This window comes from Sus scrofa, chromosome 13, assembly GCF_054392235.1.
Source record: "Sus scrofa isolate SSC_HxYL_T2T_F1_AM1 chromosome 13, Sscrofa_HxYL_maternal_Yorkshire_Landrace_v2.0, whole genome shotgun sequence".
Classification (NCBI taxonomy): Eukaryota; Metazoa; Chordata; class Mammalia; order Artiodactyla; family Suidae; genus Sus; species Sus scrofa.
This window is the reverse complement of record NC_139395.1, coordinates 44,661,636-44,674,683: the sequence shown is the minus strand read 5'-3', so window position 1 is coordinate 44,674,683 and position 13,048 is coordinate 44,661,636. Positions and strand designations below refer to the sequence as shown.

The 13,048-nt window shown below is 40.1% G+C and overlaps 1 protein-coding gene across 22 annotated transcripts in view; it reads left to right on the top strand.

The window, feature by feature from the left end:
- SETD2 (SET domain containing 2, histone lysine methyltransferase) overlaps positions 1 to 13,048 on the top strand; it is a 111,522-nt gene that overhangs the window by 81,075 nt on the left and 17,399 nt on the right. The window lies entirely within an intron of this gene.

Here is a 13,048-nt window from a genome sequence, read left to right as displayed (position 1 = left end):
GGGTTCTCTTCTGTGCCATGCTGTGGCAAAACAAGACTGTACCAAGGCATCATCTTCACCACATTCATATATCTCTCCCATCATTCCTTGTCACCCCTTAAAATTGAATTATTGTGAACGGCAGAGACTCCCAGAGATATTTCCTGTACACATTGCTTAGTTTTGAAGTAATGAAGTAGTTTTTATTTCTGCCAGTATTTTTGTGATGAAGCTGTATCAAAATTATGTTCAGGAAGTTCCTGCGATAGTGCAGCAGTAATGAACCTGACTAGTATCCATGAAAATTGGGGTTCAATCCCTGGCCTTGCTCAGTGGATTAAAGATCTGGCGTCGCTGTGAGCTGTGGTAGGTCGAATATGTGGCTCGGATCCTGAGTTGCTGTGGCTGTGATGTAGGCCAGCAGTTGTAGCTCCGATTCGACTCCTAGCCTGGAAACCTCCATGTGCTGCGGGTGCGGCCCTAAAAAGCAAAAAAGAAAAAAGTAATAATTAAAAATAAAAATAAAAAATAGCACTGCTCTGAACATTTTTATCCTTAATTTTGTATGCATGTTTTTCCTTTCATATTTTGCTTAAAATTAATGTTATAGTGCTAATAATAAATAAGGCTAGTAAGGAAGTAGCCATTATTGGCCATTGGGTATCAATTTTCCTAGCTTTTATTGTTGTCTGGTATGTTTAATTCTGCTTCCTACAGAATTAAAGACTCTAGTAGAGAGCTCACTGGTCTTACGACTGTTTTTATAAAACAGATTTTATTTATTTAAAATCCTTTAAAAATTTATAGTTAATTTATAGTGTTGTTAGTTTCTGGTGTACAGCAAAGTAAATGTATCTTTCTTTCTTTTCTTTTTTTTGCTTTTTAGGGCCATACCTGCAGCATATGGAGGTTCCCAGGCTAGGAGTCTCAATCGGAGCTACAGCTGCCGTCCTACACCACAGCCACAGCAACGTAGTATCCAAGCTGCATCTTTGACCTACATACACCACAACTCTCGGCCACACCAGAACCTTAACCCACTGAGATGCCAGGGATCAAACCTGGAACCTTATGGTTCCTAGTCAGGTTTGTTTCTGCTGCGCCATAACGGGAACTCCCTATGTTCTTTTTCATATTCTTTTCTATTATGGTTTATTTTAGAATTTTGAATATAGTTCCCTTTGCTATATAGTAGGACCTTGTTGTTTATCCATTCTATGTATAATAGTTTGCATCTGTTAATCCTAGACTCCCAATCCATCCCTCCCCGCCTTAACACCCACCAACAACCACAAATCTGCTCTCTATGGCTGTGACTCTTTCTGTTTTGTAGATAAGTTCGTTTGTGTCATTTTTTTTCATGGCCATACCCACAGCATCTGGAAGTTCCCAAGCCACGTATTGGATCTGCGCCACAGCTGCACCAATGTTGGACCCACTGCAATAGGCCGGGTTTAAATTCAAGTCTCCATGATGACCTGAGCCACTGCAGTTGGATTCTTAACCCACTGTGCCACAGTGGAAATTCCCAATTGTGTCATAGTTTAGATTCCACAAGGAAGTGATATTATATGGTATTTGTCTTTCTCTTTCTGACTTATTTTACTCCTTATGATAATTTCTCTGTCCATCCATGTTGCTGGCATTATTTCATTCTTTTCTATGGCTTGAGTAGTGTTCCATTGTGTATACACGTCACATTTTCTTTATCCATTCATTTGTTGGTGGAAATTTAGGTTGTTTCCATGTCTTGGCTATTGTAAATAGTGCTGCTATGAACACAGTGTAAGTATCTTTTCGAATTATGGTTTTGTCTAGATATTTGCCCAGGAGTGGGAATGCTGGATCACGTGGCAACTCTATTTTTAATTTTTTGAGGAAACTCCATAGTCTTTTCCGTAGTGACCATGTAAATTTACATTCCTACTAACAGTATAGAGGGTTTACTTTTCTCCACACCTTCTCTAGCATTTAGCCTGTGGCCGTTCTCATCGGTGTGAGATGGTACTTCATTATAGTTTTGATTTGCATTTCTCTAATAGTGATGTTGATCATCTTTTCCTGTGCCTATTGGCCATCTGTATGTCTTCTTTAGAAGAATGTCTGTTCAGGTTTTCTGTCTATTTATTTATTTATTTTTGACATTGAGTTGTATGATCTGTTTGTATATTTTGGTGATTAAGCATTTGTTGGTCAAATGCAAATATTTTCTTCCATTCTGTAGGTTGTCTTTTCATTTTGTTGTATCGTTTCCTTTGATGTGCAAAGCTTATTAGGTTGATTAGGTCCCATTTGTTTATTTTTGCTTTTATAAAATACAATTCTTTTTTCCATCCTAGTGAGCAAAAGATTTCCATAGGGTTTAATTATAGCCTTAAGACTGAAGCGTTATAGTTTTACTTCTAGTTTTCAGTCTCTTCTACCAAGTAGTCATTTATTGACTTCCTAATTTGCTTTTTGTGTGCTAGAATAGTTGACAAATGGACTAACGTGGTTCAGACTATCCTTACCTGCTTTTTTTTTTTTTTTTTTTTGCTTTTTTTTAGGGCCATACCCGAGGCATATGGAGGTTCCCAGGCTAGGGGTCGAATTGGAGCTATAGCTGCCGGCCTACGCCACAGCCACAGCAACACCAGATCCAAGCCACCTCTGTGACCTACGCCACGGCTCACAGCAGCGTAAGATCCTTAACCCACTGAGCAAGGCTAGGGATCGAACCAGCAACTTCACGGTTCCTAGTCAGATTTGTTTCTGCTGCACCACTACAGGGACTCCTATCCTTCCCTTCTTTATGAGATTAGTTGCTTAGAGGTGAACTCTGGGTATGTTGTTGGTTTGTATATTTTGAGTCCTAGTCCATCATTTATTGTGTCCTGGAGATAGGCACTTAGATTCATCAGTTTTAGTTTTCTCATCTTTAGCATGAGCAGAATGCCTCAGGGTGGTTGAGGTTTGCATGAGAGAATGGATTTTAGTAATGATATATTTAAAGCACCCTATACCTTGAAGGTTTAATTGTAGTTCTGACTCGGTTACCTTAATACTAAGAGAGTATTGACATTAGTGGGCTATGAATTAGTTAGTATCTGAACCCCTATATCTGGACTGTGTTGAGGCCTTTGTTGTTCAAATCTGGTATCAACCATACCAACAGGGGCTGAGATTTGCAAGGTGTAATAATCTTGTAAATGAAATAGTATATGATATGGTATAATATAAATTTGTGAGAATGCATACACATGCAGGGCCTTTGTAATTTGGAGATGTTTTTTCAGAAGTGACTATTTGGGAGTTCCTGTTGCTGCTTAGTGGGTTAAGAACCCCACATAATGACCATGAGGATATGGTTTTGATCCCTGGCCTTGCTCAGTTGGTTAAGGATCCGGTGTTACTGCAAGCTATGGCGTATGTCACAGATGTAGCCCAGATCCCATGTTGCCATGGATGTGGTATAGGCCTGCAGCTGTAGCAGATTCAACCCCTAACCCAGGAAATTCCGTATGCTGCAGATGTAGCCATTAGAAGAAAAAAAAAAAAGTAAAAGTGATTGTTTGGAAGGTGGGAACAGGGCCTTTGGGAGGGAATCCTGTCTGAGATGAGATCAGGGTGTGTGGAGTGGATCTCATGTGAGTTAGGATCAGAATCTGTGGGATGGAATCCTTTAAAAAAAAAAAAAAGATAGTAAAAGTAGGTGATGGTTTTGTTTTTTGCCACAAGTGCTTTTTTAAAAAAATACAGTTTATTTACAGTGTTACATGGAAGTAAAAGCTCAGCTTTAACTGAGGGCATATGATTGATAATGGTCTTGTGACATTAATCAGTGACCTATCCTTTAAAAGTTATGCTAAATTACATCTCAAAAAATTGAGTGCTTAGACTGTAGTTTTTCACATAAGTGAAGTGACCCATATAAAATAACAGTTATTTTTTTCCCCTTTAGAAGTGGGGACAGAGGATTTCCCGTCATGATTCAGCAGAAACGAATCCCACTAGGAACCATGAGGTTGTGGGTTTGATCCCTGGCCTTGCTCAGTGGGTTAACAATCGGGCATTGCCGTGAGCTGTGGTGTAGGTTGGAGACGTGGCTCGGATCCCACGTTGCTGTGGCTCTGGCGTAGGCCTACCTGGGAACCCTCCATATGTCGCCAGTGCAGGACAAAAAAAAGTGGGGGCAGAGCCATTATATTTTCTCCTCTATAACATTGGACCCTCTTGTGTAGTTTCCATTAGAAATCACATTTTAAAGATATTTATAGATTGGATTTATGTTTGAGAAATTAGCTTTTGTATAATTTCAAGTCCCTGGAAAAGTAGAGCCAGTCTCTATCAAATTTTTTCCCTAGCACACCAGCACATCTGCTGTACATTTGGATATATCTCACAAATGTTGTACATCTTTTGTATTATTTCAGTGGGACAGCAAACGAATTTCCCCTTTTTATTGCTGTTACTGATTTTGGCTTTGATATGTGATTGTCAGCTGGTTTGGGTAGGTACTCTGGGACCCTGGGAAATGTTAGTTTTCCCTTTATTTATTTATTTTTTCTTTGTCTTTTTAAGGCTGCACCCGCAACATATAGAAGTTCCCAGGGTTAGTGGTTCAGATTGGAGCTGTAGTTGTTGGCCTACACCATAGCCACAGCAATGGGGGATCTGAGCTGCAACTGCTCACCCACTGAGCAAGGCTGGGAATTGAACCTGAGTCCTCATGGATACTAGTTGGATTCGTTACCACTGAGCCACAATGAGAATTCCTCCCTTTACTTTTTGACAGTTTAAGTTTGAAGCACTATATCTTCAAAATAATATTGCATTCCTGGGTGTTTTTGGTTTTTGTTTGTTTAGGTTTTGAGGTTTGTTTGTTGTTTTAACCATCAGCAACAAATTTGTCACATTTATTGGTCAGTGTTAGAGTCATAAAACTGTGAATAAAACATGGTCTTCAAAGTTTGTAGTCATACAGCGATGGCAAGGCATAATGTCCAGCAAATGCAAATTTATGGCTTCATTCCTATTTGAGAGGGGTCTCTTGAAATAAAACACAAATCAGTAACACTGGTCCTAAGAATACCAGTGTAGTTTATTATTCACCTATCACAGATGTCATGGCAAGGCAGGAAATTATTTCCTGCAAAATTTGTGCCATGTAATTGGTTCAATCAGACCTGCACATCTCATAACCATGTACAATCACTCATGATGGCTAAATATGACTTACCTTTATGATTCCTAAAGGGCTCTAGGTAGGCATTGGTTTTGAAGTTTTTTTGTCTGGCAGTGATATTGTTGAGATGTTTTTGGCATTTCCATTGGGAATTATTTTCAATATGTGTTACATTTCTTCCTGGCAATGAACTGTTATCCTTTAAATATATCTTTGCATTTTAGAAACAGATAAAATTTGTCTGGAGCCTCATATAGTAAATACAGGGAATGATTAAGTTAGATAATACCTTTTCAGTTCACTTTTTTTTTTAATGATTTTTATTTTTTCCATTATAGTTGGTTTAGTGTTCTGTCAATTTTCTACTGTACAGCAAAGTGACCCAGTCTCTCTCTCTCTTTCTTTTTCATATACACATGCATACACATATACTCTTTTTCTCACATTATCCTCCATTATGTTCCATCACAAGTGACTAGATGTAGTTCCCTGTGCTATACAGCAGGATCTCATTGCTTATCCACTCCAAATGCAATAGTTTGCATCTGTTAACCCCAGACTTGCAGTCCATCCCACTCTCTCCCCCCGCCCTTGGCACCCACAAGTCTGCTCTCCAAGTCCATGAGTTTGTTTCTTTTCTGTGGAAAGGTTCATCTATGCCATATATTAGATTCCAGATATAAGTGATATCATATGGAATTTGTCTGACTTCATTTAGTGTGAGAGTCTCTAGTTTCATCCATGTTGCTGCAAATGGCCTTCTTTGTTGTCTTTTATGGCTGAGTAGTAGTCCATTGTGTATATATATATAAAACATCTTAATCCATTCATCTGTTGATGGATATTTAGGTTGTTTCTATGTCTTGGCTATTGCAAATAGTGATGCAATGAACATATGGGTGCATGTGTCTTTTTCAAGGAAAGTTTTGTCCAGATAATATACTCAAAGGTGGGATTGCTGGGTCATGTGGAAGTTCTATATTTAGTTTTCCGAGGTACCTCCATACTGTTTTCCATAGTGGTAGTACCAATTTACATTCCCACCAACAGTGTAGAAGGGTTCCGTTTTCTCCACACCCTCTCCAGCATTTTTTATTTATAGACTTAATAATGATAGCCATTCTGACAGGTGTGTGGTGGTACGTCATAGTAGTTTTGATTTGCGTTTCTCTAACAATTAGTGCCTTTTCTATTTAGAAATTATCTTATAGCCAATGTTTGTAGCCAGAGTTTTCATGCTAAGGAAACTATAGCTTTACTTCACATTAATCAAATCCTTTACAGTGTCTCCATGATGATCCTTATTCAATCTTCTGATCTTGTCAGATAAATTACTTTTATTTTATTTTATTTTTTTGTCTTTTTAGGGCTGCACCCATGGCATATGGAGGTTCCCAGGCTAGGAGTCCAACTGGAGCTGCAGCTGCTGGCCTCCACCACAGCCACAGCAATGGGAGATCCGAGCTATGTTTGCGAGCTACACCACAGCTCACGGCAATACCAAATTCTCAACCCACTGAGCAAGGCCAGAGATCGAACCCAAGTCCTCATGGATACTAGTCAGATTTGTTAACCACAACGAGAACTCACAGATAAATTCTTCATGACTGAAGTTTCACTTAGAGTCAAAAGAGTTTTAGCCTCCTAAATATTAGCATTTTTCTATTGTAGATTTGGATGTTTAACCGCCTGATTACTCTGAAGGTAATATGTTTCATCCTGGTGAAAATTTTTCTCAAAATTAGTATTTTGAGGAGTTCCTGTCGTGGCGCAGTGGTTAACGAATCCGACTAGGAACCATGAGGTTGTGGGTTTGATCCCTGGCCTTGCTCAGTGGGTTAACGATCCAGCGTTGCCATGAGCTGTGGTGTAGGTCGCAGACACGGCTCGGATCCAAGTTGCTGTTGCTGTGGCCGTGGCGTAGGCCGGCAGCTACGGCTCCGATTAGACCCCTAGCCTGGGAACCTCCATATGCAGCCCTAGAAAAGGCAAAAATGACAACAACAACAACAAAAAAGTTAAAAAAAATTAGTATTTTGATCTAGCTTTTTAATTTTATCACAAAATCAGACTATTAAATATTTATCATTCAGAATGTTGATATAATTATGAAGCCCTTCCTTCTCCAAAAGAATTAAGGTTTCAGTATGGGCATACCTCTTTTTTTTTTTTTTTTTTTTTTTTTTTTGATTAACAGTTGTATTTTAAGAAAATGTTTTTGTTATAGTTGATTTACAATGTTGTCAATTTTTGCTGTATAGCACAGTGACCCAATGATATATATATATACATTCTTTCTCTCCCATTACATTATCTTCCATCATGTTCCATCACAAGTGGCTAAACATAGTTCGCTCTGTTATACAGTAGGATCTCAATGCTTATCCACTCCAAATGCAATAGTTTGCATCTACTAACCTCAAACTCCTAGTCCATCCCACTCCCTCCCCCTCCCCCTTGGCAACCACAAGTCTGTTCACCATGTCCTTGAGTTTGTTTTTGGTTTTTTTTCTGTATAAAGGTTCATTTGTGCCATATTTTGGATTCCAGATATAAGTGATATCATATTGTATTTGTCTTTCTCTTTCTGACTTACTTTATGTTGTATGAGAGTCTCTGGTTGCATCCATGTTGCTGCAAATGACATTATTTTGTTCTTTTTTATGGCTGAGTAGTATTCCATTGTGTATATGTACCACATCTTATTAATCCATTCATCTGTCGATGGACATGTAGGTTGTTTCCATGTCTTGGCTATAAATGCGATTACTCAATGAGTATAAAAAGGTAAAACGATAACTTTACCAGTGTATATTGCCTTAACACATAAGCTTCGTTAACCACTGCGCCATGACGGGAACTCCAATATATAAAGGTTTAAGGTTATGTGGGAGTTTGCGTTGGTGGCTCAGTGGGTTATGAACCCAACTGTTATTCATGAGGATTTGAGTTCAATCACTAGCCTTTCCCAGTGGGTTAAGGATCTAGCATTGCCGTGAGCTGCAGTATAAGTTGCAGATGCAGCTTGGATCCCATGTTGCTGTGGCTGTGGCTGACATCTGAAGCTCTTATTTGACCCTAACCTGGGAACTTGCGGGCATACCTCATTTTAATGTTCTTCACAGAGGCTGTGTTTTTCACAAGTTGAAGGTTTGTGACAACCTTGTGTCAAGCAAGTCTGCTGGGGTCATTTTTCCAGCATCATTTGCTTTACTTTATGTCTCTGTCACAAATTGATAGTTTTTTGCACTATTTCATACTTTTTCATTATTACTATATTATGGTGAGCTGTGATCAATAATCTTATTATTGATTATTGTAATTATTTGGGGGCACCATGAACTGAGCCCATATAAGACAGCTAGCTTAGGGAGTGCTCTGATGTCCTGGCAGGTTGAGGCCCTTGCTTTGACTGAGGCCCGCTGTGGCTCTGGTTGCTGCTGTGTGGCAAAGATTTGATCCCTGGCCCAGGAACTTCCACATAATGCTTATGTGGTAAAAAAGAAAAACAGGGAGTTCCCGTCGCGGCGCAGTGGTTAACGAATCCGACCAGGAACCATGAGGTTGCGGGTTCGGTCCCTGCCCTTGCTCAGTGGGTTAACGATCCGGCATTGCCGTGAGCTGTGGTGTAGGTTGCAGACGTGGCTTGGATCCCGCGTTGCTGTGGCTCTGGCGTAGGCCGGTGGCTACAGCTCCGATTCAACCTCTAGCCTGGGAACCTCCATATGCCGCGGGATCGGCCCAAGAAATAGCAACAACAACAACAACAAAAGACAAAAAAAAAAAAAAAAAAAAAGAAAGAAAAACAAAACAAAACAAGAGAGAACTTGAAATAAATGTTGCACCTTTCATTTAAAAAATGAAACAGAGTTCCCGTCGTGGCGCAGTGGTTAACGAATCCGACTAGGAACCATGAGGTTGCAGGTTCGGTCCCTGCCCTTGCTCAGTGGGTTAACGATCCAGCGTTGCCCTGAGCTGTGGTGTGGGTTGCAGACGCAGCTTGGATCCCACGTTGCTGTGGCTCTGGCGTAGGCTGGCAGCTATAGCTCCGATTCGACCCCTAGCCTGGGAACCTCCATATGCTGCGGGAGTGGCCCAATAAATAGCAAAAAGACTAAATAAATAAATAAAAAAAATAAAAAATGAAACAAAACAGATAGCTTAATCAGTAAATGTGTGTTTTGCCTGCCTCACCAACTAGCCATTCTTTTATCTCTCCCTCTCTCTGTGCCTCCCTCTCTCTAAGAAAAAACAGTATTAAAATTAGGCCAGTTAATAACCCTACAATGGCTTCTAAGTGTTCAGGTGAAAGGGAGACATATGCATCTCTCTCTTTAAATCAAAACTTAGAGGCGTTCCTGCTGTGGTGCACTGGGTAAAGGATCCAGTGTTGTCTCTGTGATAGCTTGGCTTCAATCACTAGCCCAGCGCAGTGGGTTAATAAGAATCTGGCATTGCCACTCCTGTGGTGTAGGTTACAGCTGCAGCTTGGATTTGATCCCTGGGATAACATGCCAAGTGTGTGGACAAAAAAAAAAAAAAAAAAAAAAAAAAAAACCCACAGGAGTTCCCGTTGTGGCGCAGTGGTTAACGAATCCGACTAGGAGCCCTGGCCTTGCTCAGTGGGTTAAGGATCTGGCGTTGCCGTGAGCTGTGGTGTAGGTCACAGACGCGGCTGGGATCCCACGTTGCTGTGGCTCTGGCGTAGGCCAGCGGCTACAGCTCTGATTAGACCCCTAGCCTGGGAACCTCCATATGCTTCGGGTACAGCCCTAGAAAAAGACAAAAAGACCAAAAAAAAAAAAACCTTCAAAACTTATAAATGATGAAGTTTAGTAAGGAAGGCAAGTTGAAGGCCAAGATAAGCCAAAAGCTAGGCCTCTTGTGTCAGTTAGCCAGTCTGTGAATGCAAAGGAAAAAATTCTTAAAGGGAATTGATAAGAAAGTGAAATAGTCTTATCAGCCTTATTGTTGACATGGAGAAAGTTTTAGTGGTCTGGATAGAAGATCATACCAACCTCACATTCCCTTAAGCCAAAGCCAATTTTATGATGGTTGAGAGTGCAGCCTGAAGCCTGAGAATGTTGAAGCTGCAGAAGTAAAGTTTGAAGCTTACCACAGGTCGGTTCATGAGGTTGAAGAAACGATTTCTGTAACATAAAAGTGCAAGATGAAGCAGTAAGTGTTAATGTAGAAGCTTTAAGTTATCCAGAAGATAAAGTTGATTCCAACTCTGATGACTCTGAGGGGTTCAAGACTTCAGTGGAGGAAGTAATTGCAGATGTGGAAGAATTAGCAAGTGAACTAAAATTAGAAGCAGAATCTCAAGATGTGACTGAATTGCTGCAGTCTCATGATAAAACTTATACAGTTGAGTTACTTCTTATGAATGAGCAAAAATGAAAGTAGTTTTTTGAAATGGAATCTACTCCTGGTAAAGAGGCTATGAGGATTGTTAAAAATGACATTAGAGGATTTAGATTATTATATACATTTAGTTGATAAGGCAGAGGCAATTTTAAGAGGATTAACTCCAATTTTGAAAGAAGTTCTATGGATAAAATGCAATCATACTGTATCATATGCTGTAAAGAAGTCGTTTATGACAGTTAAGAGTCAGTTGAATGTGGCAAACTTCATTGTTGGACTCTGAGAAATTACCACAACCACCCCAATCAGTCGGCAACTATCAACATTGAGGCAAGACCATCCATCAGCAAAAAGATGACTCTATGAATGCTTAGATGATGGTTAGCACTTTTTAGCAATACGGTATTTTTTTTTTTTTTCCCACTGTACAGCAAGGGGGTCAGGTTATCCTTACATGTATACATTACAATTACAGTTTTTCCCCCACCCTTTCTTCTGTTGCAACATGAGTATCTAGACGTAGTTCTCAATGCTATTCAGCAGGATCTCCTTGTAAATCTATTCTAAGTTGTGTCTGATAAGCCCAAGCTCCCTATCCCTCCCACTCCCTCCCCCTCCCATCAGGCAACCACAAGTCTCTTCTCCAAGTCCATGATTTTCTTTTCTGAGGAGATGTTCATTTGTGCTGGATATTAGATTCCAGTTATAAGTGATATCACATGGTATTTGTCTTTGTCTTTCTGGCTCATTTCACTCAGTATGAGATTCTCTAGTTCCATCCATGTTGCTGCAAATGGCATTATGTTATCCTTTTTAATGGCTGAGTAGTATTCCATTGTGTATATATACACAATATGGTATTTTTTAATTAAGGTATCTACATGGTTTTTTTAGACATAATGCTACTGTATACTTAATAGACTACAGTATAATATAAACATAACTTTCATATGCAGTGGGAAATCAAAATATTCATGTGACTTTTTATTGCAATATTCACTTTATTGCAGTGTACTGAAACTGAACCCACAATATCTCTGAAGTATGCCTGTAGTAGGAAGTGAGGTTAAGGCCTTAGGGAGGAATAGAAGGAATAGACTGGTCAGGGCTTTGTGAGGATTTTGGCAGTTAGTCTGAGTAATATTTAAATCCACTGGAGCAGTTAGAACAGACTGGCATGATCTGACCTATTTTAAGAGGATAGCTCTGATTGCTCTGAGTGAAGAGATTATGAGAATCAAGGTCAAAAATAGGGAGATTAGCTAAGAGATGTTGAATGATCTAGGCAAGAAAATGTGGCTACTTATACTAGAATAGTAGAACAAGAAGTGTGAGAAATGATCTGATTTTATTTTTATGTATTTATACACACACACACACATATATACACCTATACACATAGATACACACAGAGACCACACATAAACACACATAAAAATGCAGAGTCGGGAGTTCCCGTTGTGGCTCAGCAGTAAACAAACCCGACTAGTATCCATGAGGACACGGGTTTGATCCCTGGCCTCACTCAGTGGATTGAGAATCTGGTGTTGCTGTGAGCTGTGGTGTAGGCCAGCGGCTATAGCTCTGATTTGACCCCTAGCGTGGAAACCTTCATATGCCGCAGGTGTGGCCCTAAAAAGACAAAAAGACCAAACAAACAAACAAACAAAAAAACAGTTGGGGTTCCTGCCATGGCTCAGCGGAAACAAATCTGACTAGCATCTGTGAGGACACAGGTGCGCTCCCTGGTCTCGCTCAGTGGGTTAAGGATCCAGCGTTGCCTTGAGCTGTGGTGAAGTACGTAGACATGACTCAGATCTGTTGTGGCTGTGGTAGGCTGGTGGCTACAGCTTCGATTCTACCCCTAGCCTGGGAACATCCATACGTGGAGGTTGCCCTAAAAAAAAAAAAAAAAGAAAAGAAAAGAAAAGCAGAATCAACAGAATTTGCCAGTGGATTAGACTAGGGGAGTGGGTCAGCAAAAAATAAGTTTGAGGAGTAACCCATGAGTACAGTGGGTTAATGGTCTGGCTTGTCTCTGTGGAAGTGCTGGTTCAGCCCCCAGCCCAGTGCAGTGGATTAAGGATCCAGCATTGCTGCAGCTGTGACATAGGTTGCAGCTGGGGCTTGGATTTAATCCCTGATCCGGGAATTTCCGTATGCTGTGGGAGCAGATGAAAAGGAGAGAAAAGGAAAAGAAAAAGAAATTTGGGATTCATTATAGCATCTGATCTTCAGCTTTTAGTGGTTGGGTATATTCCAGGTTATCCATCTTTCTTCTTCAGCTGCCCAGAGACTGTTTCTACACAGAATCAGACTAGCTTACATGTATCAACCTCCTTCATGCACAGTAACTTGCCTCTTGTATAGTCACTCAAGGATGCTTCCTTCTGAGCATCAGCCCTTGCACACTTACTTTCCAGATAAATTGATTGATCGTAGAGTAGAATCCAGTTATGTTTTGTTTTATGGCTTGTTTTTATCAAAGTTGAAGTAGAACTTTGTTATTTATATTTCGTCTTTTAGAGCATGCTT